Here is an 11,637-nt window from a genome sequence, read left to right as displayed (position 1 = left end):
AGAGATTTATACCAAATAAATTAACACACGACGGAAATGATCCCCCATGGTACACAAAACAGGACAGAACACTGTTGCAGAAACAACGAAAAAAATCATGCCAAATTTAAACGAACGCAAACCCCAAGATTTTCGGACTTCAATGCTAGATGCTTCTAATAGTTTCCACAGCGAAACTTTGTCTCGAAAACTGGCAGAAAATCCTATGAGATTCTGGTCATACGTAAAGTATTCTAGCGACAAAGCACAATGAATGCCTTCCTTGCATGATAGCAATAGAAATACTATCGATGACAGTGCTGCTAAAGCAGAGTTACTAAACACAGCCTTCCGATATTCCTTTACCAAAGAAGAGGTAGTAAATATTCCAGAATTCGAATGAAGATCAGTTGCCAAAATGAGTAGCTTAGAAGAAGATATCCTCGGAATAGTGAAGCCAATTAAATCAATTAGTAAAAGCTCGTCGTCCGGCCAAGACTGCATACCAATTAGGTCCCTTTCAGAGTACGCCCAAGCAATAGCTCCATAATTAACAGTTATCTACAACCGCTCGCTCGATCGAAGATCCGTACCCAAAGACAGGAATGTTGCACAGGTTACACCAGTATTCAAGAAAAGCAATAGGAGTAATCCACTAAATTACAAGCTCATATCATTACGTCAATACGCAGCAGGATTTTGGAACATACGTATATTGTGTTCGAACATCGTGAACTACTTGAGACATAGTCAGCACGGATTTAGAAAACATCGTTCTTCTGAAACACAGCTAGCTCTTTACTCATACAGAGAGTTGAGTGCTATCGACAAAGAATTTCAAACTGATTCCGTATTTCTAGATTACCAGACGGTTTCTGATGCCGTATCTCACAAGCGGCTTGTAATCAAATAGCGTGCTTGTGGAGTATCGCGACTGGATTCGTGATTTCCTGTTAGAGAGGTCACAGTTGGTAGTAACTGAGGTAAAGCCATCGAGTAAAACGGAAGTGATTTCTGGCGTTCCTCTAGGTAGTGCTATAGGCCCTCTGTCCTTCCTTATTTATATGAAAGATTTAGGAGACAGTCTGAGCAGTCGTCTTAGGATGTTTTCAGATGATGCTGTCGTTTATAGTCTTGTACCGTCATCAGAAGATCATCGATTTAGAAAAGATGTCTGTACGTTGTGAAAATTGGCAATTGACCCTAAGTAAAGAAAGTGTGAGGTAACCCACATGAGTGCTCAAAAGGATCCATTAAACTTCGGTTACACGATAAATCAAGGCCGTAGAGTCAACTAAACATCTAGAAATTACAGCTACGAACAACTTAAATTGGAAAAAACACATAGAAAATTCTGTACGGAAAGCGAATCAAAGACTGCGTTTTATTGGCAGAACATTTACATGATGCAGCAGGTCTACTAAATTGACTGCCTACACTACGCTTGCCCGTCCTCTTTTGGAGTACTGCTGGGCGGTGTGGGATCCTTATCAGATAGGATTACAGAGTTCATCGAGAAAGTTCAAAGAAGGCCAGTATGTTTTTTATTATTGGGAAATATAGGAGAGTGTCACTGACATGATACAGGATTTAGGGTGGACATCATTAAATCAAAGGCGTTTCTCTTTGCGGTGACATCTTCTCACGAAGTTTCAGTCACCAACTTTCTCCTGCGAATGAGAAAATATTTCTTTTAACACCCACTCACATAGGGAGAAACGATCATCATAACAAAATAAGGAAAATCAGAGCTCGCAAGGAAAGATATAGGTGCTCGTTTTTCCCACGCGCTGTACCAGAGTGGGAAAACAGAGAATTATTGTGAAGTTCGTTCGATGAAACCTCTGCCTGGCACTGAAGTGTGATTTGGCAGGATAGATTTCATACACCTGAATCCTTAAAAAGCAATATCGAATTTTTTTTTCCTCGACACATTATTTAATGAGTCCCAGTTTGATATGCAGAGGCGGGAAGATGTTATTCTGAAACACAAGTGGATATCAACTCACATTTTCGTGACCAGATTCGAATGCACATCGTGTTGTGAATCAACTGTGTTTGTGCTTGCCCGCATCCCTAACGTATGCTTGATTTATATAACCTTGTATGCCCATCAAGGAACGTAATCATTTTGATGTCATCCATAACACCCTGCTGGTGTTGCTCACAATTTAGCACCTAAATAATATGGTGATACCTATGTCAACTTCCCTCTGATTGCGTTGTATAAGCAATTGAGTGTGTGGGATATTTGTTGGCATGATGCAGGAGAACTGCTTTAAAGCTCTAACATAAGACGTCAATGAAACCTTGCCAGTTGTTCAGATTGTGGCAAAAACCTAGTTTTTCAACACGTCAGTAACATTGTGACAGTAACAGGTGTCTTCTCTAAGGACGAAGTGCTGAGACATTTTCTAATGGAGAATCCTGTATCTTAACAGGTTGTAATTACGTAAAAGTAACATGCACTAATATTTAATATGTGCGAAATAATGGCATATTCTGACACTCCCTCTAAAATCGATGGGACTTAAAAATGTTTATAATTTTATTATTTTTTGGCACAAACGTAACCTGAAAGTGACATTAAGTGAATATAAACAAGTACACAAAATAGAATTACGAGAGAAGCTTTCCAAGTGTTCATGCAGTGAATCCGCACACCTTGTGGGACATAACAAATTTTTAACTTTTAGCAGCCTAGGCTAATCTGTTTTATTTGTTGATGACATAAGATGCGAAATACCTTCCAACAGTTAGTAGGTACAAGTCACAACCATAAAATTATTCATTTAAGGAGAATTCTAGCAGAATAACCGAATTTATCAATTCTGCTCTTCATGAGTAACCGAGAAACTCAGTTATGATAGCTGAAGACAATTCTACATCAATGGTTGGTGCACTAGGCTGACATTCGCAACGAGCAGTGTTAAAATTCCCACTCTACCATCCAGTTTTTATATTTCCGTGTGTATGAAATGCATTTTCCCTGCGTATAATACTGATTAAAACATCTTGAGTTTCCGACCAAGAGACAGTGTTAACTTACCGCGACGTCTTGAAGTGTGTCATAGTCCTTCTCATTTTCTTCTGGCCAGACAATCGTGAATGTCGCACTCATCGAAATTTTGCGACAGTTCAGTACTGTCATTGGGGTGGAAGCCCGAGCGGTTTTCATCAGGTTTCTTGCTGTTTCCCTGCTTAAGATGAAAAATGACATAGTTGATATGAGAAGGATACAACCAATTTTCTAACCCATTCATTGCCAGTCGGAGCTTGTGCTCCGACTGCAATGTTCTTGACGTCGACGGGACGCTAAACACTCTTCTTAATTTCTTTTTAACCTGACAGCAGCCCCTCAACTAGATGAGACAATAATCGATATGTCAACATCGGTCCACGAGGCAATATCTTGTCGGTAAGAATTTGAAGTCTTTTAAAATGTCAGCCCGTCACGCACAGTTAACTAAGGAGAACCATTAATTTTGACCTCTGAGAACTGCGGCGTCGATAAATGAATTGGTTTAATTACTCACATTGTGTTCTCGACACGAAGTTCTGTAATTTTTCTCATCGGATGACAACAGAAAATCAGCTCCTTATTCTACCTCTATTTCTGAAGCAAACTAATAACTACGGATTTTTTATGCATTCAAGTAACAATTGTAGAGTGGAAGTCAATAACGGGCTAAATGCCAAATTTTTTGTGTTTGATCTAAAAAACCAAGCTAAGTCCGTTGCCGACAACCTGAAAAGCGGGCTAAGTGCTACGATCATTTCTAGTAGTGTATATAACGCCCGAAAGATAGCATGAGCGCTGGTGAGGCTAAGGATGGTTAGGTGCCACAAAGCATTGTAATCGTCTGCGGCTTGTTATAGAGCTTTTGCTCAGATTGAAAAAAGTAAGAGGCTGGAAGGATGTTGGAATGTCAAGAACCCTACATAACGTATGGAGGAGAATGCGACACCTTACAACCCATGTGTGATTATTATGCTCCAACCTGAGGACCTTTCTCTTTTTTTAAAAAAATGACGATAAATATTAAATATTTCCAAATGTAGTTGGGTTCAAGTGAAAAAAATGCACCGGGCGTCATCAAGAAGAGAAAAATTTTCAACGAACCTTAGGACTGGAGCACCGTCAAGATTTACAAGAAAAGGATTACCACTGACATAATATGGAACTTCGTTTTACCGTCACAACAATGTAAAAGCAACTTGTTAGCTGAAAATAAGAAAGATCTGCAACAGGTGCTGACGGATTTAAAAGTAGCTAATAGAACATTTTTCGAACGGTTAATCAATTAAAACTGCTTTGTGCAGATAAAATTAAAAGAAGGGTTAAAAATGATTTAATCACAGGAAAGTGTATCTGTAAAATGTGTCTGTAACATGTTCATTATTAAAAAAACTGATAAATGCTTACCTAGTTTTTGCCGATACATGCATCGCGTTTAGCGCGTTCTGCGCCTTTCAGAATAAAATATTTATATTTTCATTGTTGAAACGAACTTAAAAAAATTTGCAATAGTTCTGTGATTTACAACAGACAATAAATAAAAAATATTTTTAACGTTTCTCATTAAAATATTTTTGTCAAAACAAAAAAACTGAATAACTCTGAATCAATTTATTGGCACTTGGCCCATTATTGATTTCCAGTCTACAGTTACTGTCGGTGTGGAGTGTAATGTAATACTGTGGAGAAAATGGAAATTTCAGCTACTTTCCTACAGCGCACATCAATATATATTACTATATCTTGATGATAAGGCTAAGTTCTCACACATTTATGACACAGTAAAAGAATCTCGTAGAATGATACTCGCAGAAAATAATAAACCCATCATATTTAGACAGTGAGAGTAATTTGAAATAATTTTATTTTCCTCGCCCTTTCCTCATTCTCTCTATACTATTTTTAGGTTAGCAGTTCAACGAATCCATATGAGCAAATATATTAGGAGACTCAGTGATTTGAGAAACGGAAGATACTGCTATGATACATCTTGTAAGGTAATGTAATAAAGTGCATTACTGCAGAATGATTTTATCACCAACAGCAATGGAGTTCTTATTACGAAAAAATATAAACAGATGTAACGAAACCGATAAATCAGATAAAAACCCTAAAAATAATAAAAGTTTTAAAATTGCTTGGGAGAAAAAGATAAGAATCTGCAGAAAATCATTGGCACAAAAAAGCACTATGATAAATGTTAGATGCTTTAATTCAACGGAAATCGCCTACGTTCTCTAGCAAGTGCCTTATGACGACTTTTTTCACTATAATAGAACTTGCACGTTAATGATGAGTTAACCGACCATCGACAGAAATTTACAAAGGTAAATTCGTTACAGTGGTATTTAGTTCTCTTTGTGAGTGAGGGAGACCGAGGGGAGGGTTTCACAACTCAGCCACATTGTTTAGGCTCGGGTGCGGGTGTAGGGTCATTCATTAGTAAAGACTACAGCCGATTACTGCCCTTGCTAATGACCTCGCTGGTGGCGCGACGGTGGACACTAGATCCACCGCAGCTAACGAATCGCTCATTATCTGCGAACGATAGCTTCATTCCTAATTGAATACACAGCTTTCAAGTAGAAAAAAAAATTTAATAATTCTTAAGCTGCTTCCTCTCATTCGCTGACTTCGTTATTTAACGCACTACATCGAATGTAATGAACTCGTGAGGTCGCGGGAAAGATAACCAGTACGATACGTTATCACTTTTAATGTTCTTGATTCGCAACAAGAACAGTGTGTGGTATAGCGACTGAGTCATATGGAAAAACGATGATCAGCTCTAGATTCACATATTATCATTTCCTGAGGGTCAAAAGAACGTTGAAACGTTTGTGAAATCTTATGGGACTTAACTGCTAAGGTCATCAGTCCCTAAGCTTACATACTACTTAACCTAAATTATCCCAAGGACAAACACGCACACCCATGCCCGAGGGAGGACCCGAACCTCCGCCGGGACCAGCCGCACATCCTGAGGGTCACTTGTCTCTTTGTTTTCTTTTTGACAAAGGTTGGGTTTAAAATATCTCCGTGACGTATTTTACGTCTCACGGTGTAGATCAACAAAGCAAGTATTAATGCGGCCCAAGAAGTAGCCATCTATCACACGGTTGGGAAAAAGGACAGAGAAAAAAATTCATAAAATTCCACTTATTTAAGTTACGATATACAAAATTTTTCTCCCAGCACACGGTGCTATTCTCTCATTAGGCCATCGGGTTACGTCTCTCTCTTTCTGTCTCTCTACCTTTTTTTCCTCAGTGGTTATTTGTAGAGTTAAGTATGTTACGTACGACCCAAAAATGCTCGGCTTCTTCCAATGTGGCCCAAGTAGCTAAAAGGTTGGACATTCCTACCGTAGATGATAGCGAACAATATTAACTTTCGTTATAGAATAGTTTTAGAAGTGGTTCAGCAAATTTAAATATCATACGTTTTTCATAGTAACGTATCTCGCACTGCATTCCTAAAGAAGGCTACAATGTTAAGATTCAAGTCATGATTGTATTTCCTTTGTATCGGCCTTAATGCTATTTTCGTATACTTACTAGGTCCCTTCATGTAATGAGTCGTACCATCTTAACTAAAATTTGTCTTTTTCTCAAGATAAAGAGCTCCATGAAATGATCTTGGCTTGGATGAAAACGTGAACATCTTAAAATGTTTCCTCATAAGCTATCGACAACCTACGATCGTTTTTCGGATGGCATCTCCTCTGGTGAGAGAAACGTTAAACATTATCTGTAGATGCATTGCATTTAAAAAAAAATTATTAAGTTTCAAAAAATTATGCATGAAGTTAACAGCTCGATAAACAATTTCTCAGTAACAGTGAAGCACCCAGAAAACATACTCAGAAGCCGGCCGGAGTGGCCGAGCGGTTCTAGGCGCTACAGTCTGGAACCGCGCGACCGCTACGGTTGCTGGTTCGAATCCTGCCTCGGGCATGGATGTATGTGATGTCCTTAGGTTAGTTAGGTTTAAGTAGTTCTAAGTTCTAGGGGACTGATGACCTCAGAAGTTAAGTCCCATAGTGCTCAGAGCCATTTGAACTATTTGAACATGCTCAGATGCCAGTGTAACTTGGAACTCGTACACGTCATCGGCGGGTATGTGAATAATTTTGTGTGGCAGGTAGAACGGCCATCAGAGTGCATTAGAGCTGATCGTGTTTAGTGTTGTTGCCAGGCCTGATACGGTATATAAGGGGTGTGAACAGCGCCTGATGTTGAGCGGCGACAGTGAAGGACACGGAGATGCCTCCCATTCGTGTGAAACAGCGTTATCATCACCTGAGAGAGTTTAAAAAGGACCTCACTGTCGGTCTCCATTTGGTCGCCTGGTCGAATCGTACTATATTCAGATTCGCGGGGCATTCGGATATGGCATTGGCCCGATGTTGGAATTTATGGGAACGTGGCGGCTGGCATACTCGTCGTTAAGTTCCGGTCGACAACGCCTGGCCTTCACAGGGAGGATCGCCGTATTGTGCACCAAGGACGTCCTAGCTCCTTTACATCTGTACCCGACATCCGAGAACAAGTAATGGTCTACCTGCGACATTCTATGCCATCCAGCACTACTGGTCGGATACTAGCAGCTGCCGTACTAGGGGAATTACCGTCCCACGCGTAGGCCGCGTTTGTACTTGGTAAATGGCTCAGAGCACTATGGGACTTAACATCTGTGGTCATCAGTCCCCTAGAACTTAGAACTACTTAAACCTAACTAACCTAAGGACATCACACACATCCATGCCCGAGGGAGGATTCGAACCTGCGACCGTAGCGGGCAAGTGGTTCCAGACTGAAGCGCCTAGAACCGTTCGGCCACACCGGCCGGCGTTTGTACTGGTGCTTTGACCAAGAAGTATTGACTGCTGACGAATCGCATTTTTGCACTACCACGCACGACCATCGTCGGAGAGCATGGCGGCCTCCTAAGACGATGTATCATTCTTCCAATGTTTTGAAGGTGCACAGCGATGTGAGTTCTTGTGTCATGGTGTGGAGAGCCATCAGATATGACTTCATGCCACGGCTGGTAGTGATGGAGAGAACTCTGGTGGCCTTACGGTTCATTACGGACACGTGGCGTTCTCGTGTGTTACCTCTCATGCAACAGTATTGTGATGCAATTTTTCTACAGGAGAATAATTGTCAGCACATGGGACGTGTGTCTGTCAACGGTCTGCGTGATGATGAGATACTCTCGTGGCCATTGAGGTTCCCAGACTTGTCCCCGACAGAACATGTGTGGCACCAGTTCAGATGCAAACCCTGTCCTAATGCCAGTATTCAGGATATCATGGACCAGTTACAACATCTGTAGGTCGTCTCGCCTCTGTGGAGAATACATCTTTATGGCACCCTTCCAAGCGAATCAGTGCATACATTCGAGCCAGATATTTTGCAAGTCATACAGATAAGTAGGCTCATACGGCCAGGTTCTTTGTAAATTTGACTCGATTTTGTAATCACTGAAATAACATGACATACCCTCTCAGCCCGTGCTGAATTTCATTTCATTTCTTCCTCATCTTCTGTGTTCGTTGCCAGGTAGTGTCCTACAGTATTCATACACAAACAGTTACTTCCAGTTTAATGATATCAGTTAAGCACATCGAAATATCTTCTTTCCTTTAAGTTTCTCACATGTTCTTTAAAACTGTCGAAACGGTAACGAAGGTGAACAGTCTAGATGGTACACTACGTAATCAAAAGCATCCGGACGTCCACAAAAACATACTTTTTCATATTAAGTGCATTGTGCTGCTACCTACTGCTAGGTACTCCATATCAGCTACCTCAGTAGTCATCAGACATCATGAGAGAGCAGAATGGGGCGCTCCGCGAAACTCACGGACGTCGAACGTGGTCAGGTGATTGGGTGTCACTTGTGCCATACGTCTGTACGTGAGATTTCCACACTCCTAAACATCCCTAGATTCACTTTTTCCGATGTGGTAGTGAAGTGGAAACGCGAAGGGACACGTACAGAACAAAAGCGTACAGGCCGACCTCGTCTGTTGACTGACAAAGACTGCCGACACTTGAAGAGGCCATCACACAGGAATTCCAAACTGCATTAGGATCCACTGCAAGTACTATGACAGTTAAGCTGGAGGTGAGAAAACTTGGATTTCATGGTCGAGCGGCTTGTCGTAAGTCACACATCACGCCGGTAAATGCCAAACGACGCCTCGCTTGGTGTAAGGAGCGTAAACATTGGACGATTGAACAGTGGAAAATCGTTGTGTGGAGTGACGAATCACGGTACTCAATGTGGCGATCCAATGGCTGCGTGTGGGTATGGCGAATGCCCGGTGAACGGCATCTGCCAGCGTTTGTAGTGCCAACAGTAAAATTCGGAGGCGATGGTGTTATGGTGTGGTCGTGTTTTTCATGAAGGGGGCTCGCACCCCTTGTTGTTTTGCGTGGCACTATCACAGCACAGGCCTATACTGATGTTTTAAGCACCTTCTTGCTTCCCACTGTTGAAGAGCAATTCGGGGATGGCGATTGCATCTTTCAACACGATCGAGCACCTCTTCATAATGCACGGCCTGTGGCGGAGTGGTTACACGACAATAACATCCCTGTAATGGACTGGCCTGCACAGAGTTCTGACATGAATCCTATACAACACCTTTTGGATGTTTTGCAAGGCCGACTTCTTGCCGGGCCTCACCGGCCGGCATCGACACCTCTCCTCAGTGCAGCACTCCGTGAAGAATGGGCTGCCATTCCCCAAGAAAACTTCCAGCACCTGATTGAACGTATGCCTGCGAGAGTGGAAGCTGTCATCAAGGCTACGGGTGGGCCAACACCATACTGAATTCCAGCATTATCGATGGAGGGCGCCACGAAATTGTAAGTTATTTTCAGCCAGGTGTCCGGATACTTTTGATCACATAGTGTATGTTTCCGGATTTCTTGCAAATTTGGCGATTCCATTTTTATATTTTCCATGGTGATCTAGATGTATCCCTCACGTACTCCGAGAAGTAGTATTATGTGTGTTCACTGCCAGGACCGCATATAGACTGTGGTGTGTTGTTGGCTACTCTCCTCTTTGTAGCCTTGTTCGACTCCCAGCACCCGCTACACCTTTTATTTTTCAGCGCCTGTGCTTTTCCTCCGTGAAAGATACACCTCCTTAGTTTCCCGACGCTGACTGTTGAAATGACTAAACGCTCCCGATTTACACGAATTCCGCTGTGGAGTAGAAGCTAGACATTGATCCTCGATTATTGTTACCCTTTCTTCCTTGTCTGTCATAAAAGGGAAAGTATCATTAACTCCTGGAGGAAAATTCTTGGTTTTCTCGCCAAAGAGGTGGCGTCTCGCACGGAGAGAAACTTTCGGAATTCATCGGTTAACGTAATTCACTTTGCGTAGAAAAATAATGTCTATCATCGCTCTTGCTAGATGACACTGTCATTTTATTAATGATATGTCGTCGTGTTTGTTCCCGTAACAGCGAGATAGTAACTCTTGAACATGTGATTCCTCACAAATTCACTGACCAACAACGGTGTAGTGCTGAAAGCAACACTATAAAAACAGATCTGTAAATTTTCATATACTTGCCATTTCAGTACCTCACAACGTTGATCCGCGTATTGAGTGGAAATATGAAACGTAACAAAACAGACATTTTCGTCAACAACTCATAGCGACCTTCCACGACATAACACCGGAACATATCACAAATGAGATCGATACAGAAGCAACTCTTTAGATGCACTTTTCATATGGTAAAAACTAACCATCATGTGAAACCCATAATACATCCTTCTTGCATGATAGGCACGCTGCATTGTCATCAGACGGTCGTCATAGTAACCCTGTGCAACATCATTACACACACACACACACACACACACACACACACACACACACACACACATACACACACCTCCTCTGATCCCATTTGACATGATTCAAAAAATGGCTCTGAGGACTATGGGACTTTGAACTACTTAAACCTAACTAATCTAATGACATCACACACATCCATGCCCGAGGCAGGATTCGAATCTGCGACCGTAGCGGTCACGCGGTTCCAGACTCTAGCGCCTAGAAGCGCTCGGCCACTACGGCTGGCTTGACACGATTACTTCACTCCGAAATTTAATTTATTTCATCCGCTTGCGTAAACAAATGTCATAAGTGGATACTCCATAGCACGTACGAATTTAATGTGTGCATTTGAATACAGTAATTTATAGATGTGTGCAGTATGCTAAAAAAACAGTGTCAAATTTCGATAAGCGTTAGCGTGGAAGTGGAATCTTTCAAACAAACAGTCTATGGCTGATCGAAGGCAATCACTGTAAATTCATAACGTCTACGTAAAATGTTATGTGAGACACTATTCTTGTTAAATTAGTTATTGTGTAATAGTTAGGTGATAAACCGGTCCGGCCGTAAACTCTTAAAGTCTTTGATGTAGTCTTTAAAAATGATGTTATAGCTACAAAACTCTTTAAACGTAAAAAATCAGATATTTTAAACGTAGACGGTATATTTTCGTCATCATTATTATTATTATTATCTTCTCGGAGGTATGGTCCTTCTAAGGTAGTAAATAAAAAGCTGTTTCTTTTTATGCCGTATGTTTTTTCG

This window comes from Schistocerca serialis, chromosome 3, assembly GCF_023864345.2.
Source record: "Schistocerca serialis cubense isolate TAMUIC-IGC-003099 chromosome 3, iqSchSeri2.2, whole genome shotgun sequence".
Classification (NCBI taxonomy): domain Eukaryota; kingdom Metazoa; phylum Arthropoda; class Insecta; order Orthoptera; family Acrididae; genus Schistocerca; species Schistocerca serialis.
Note: the sequence above shows the minus strand (reverse complement) of the source record.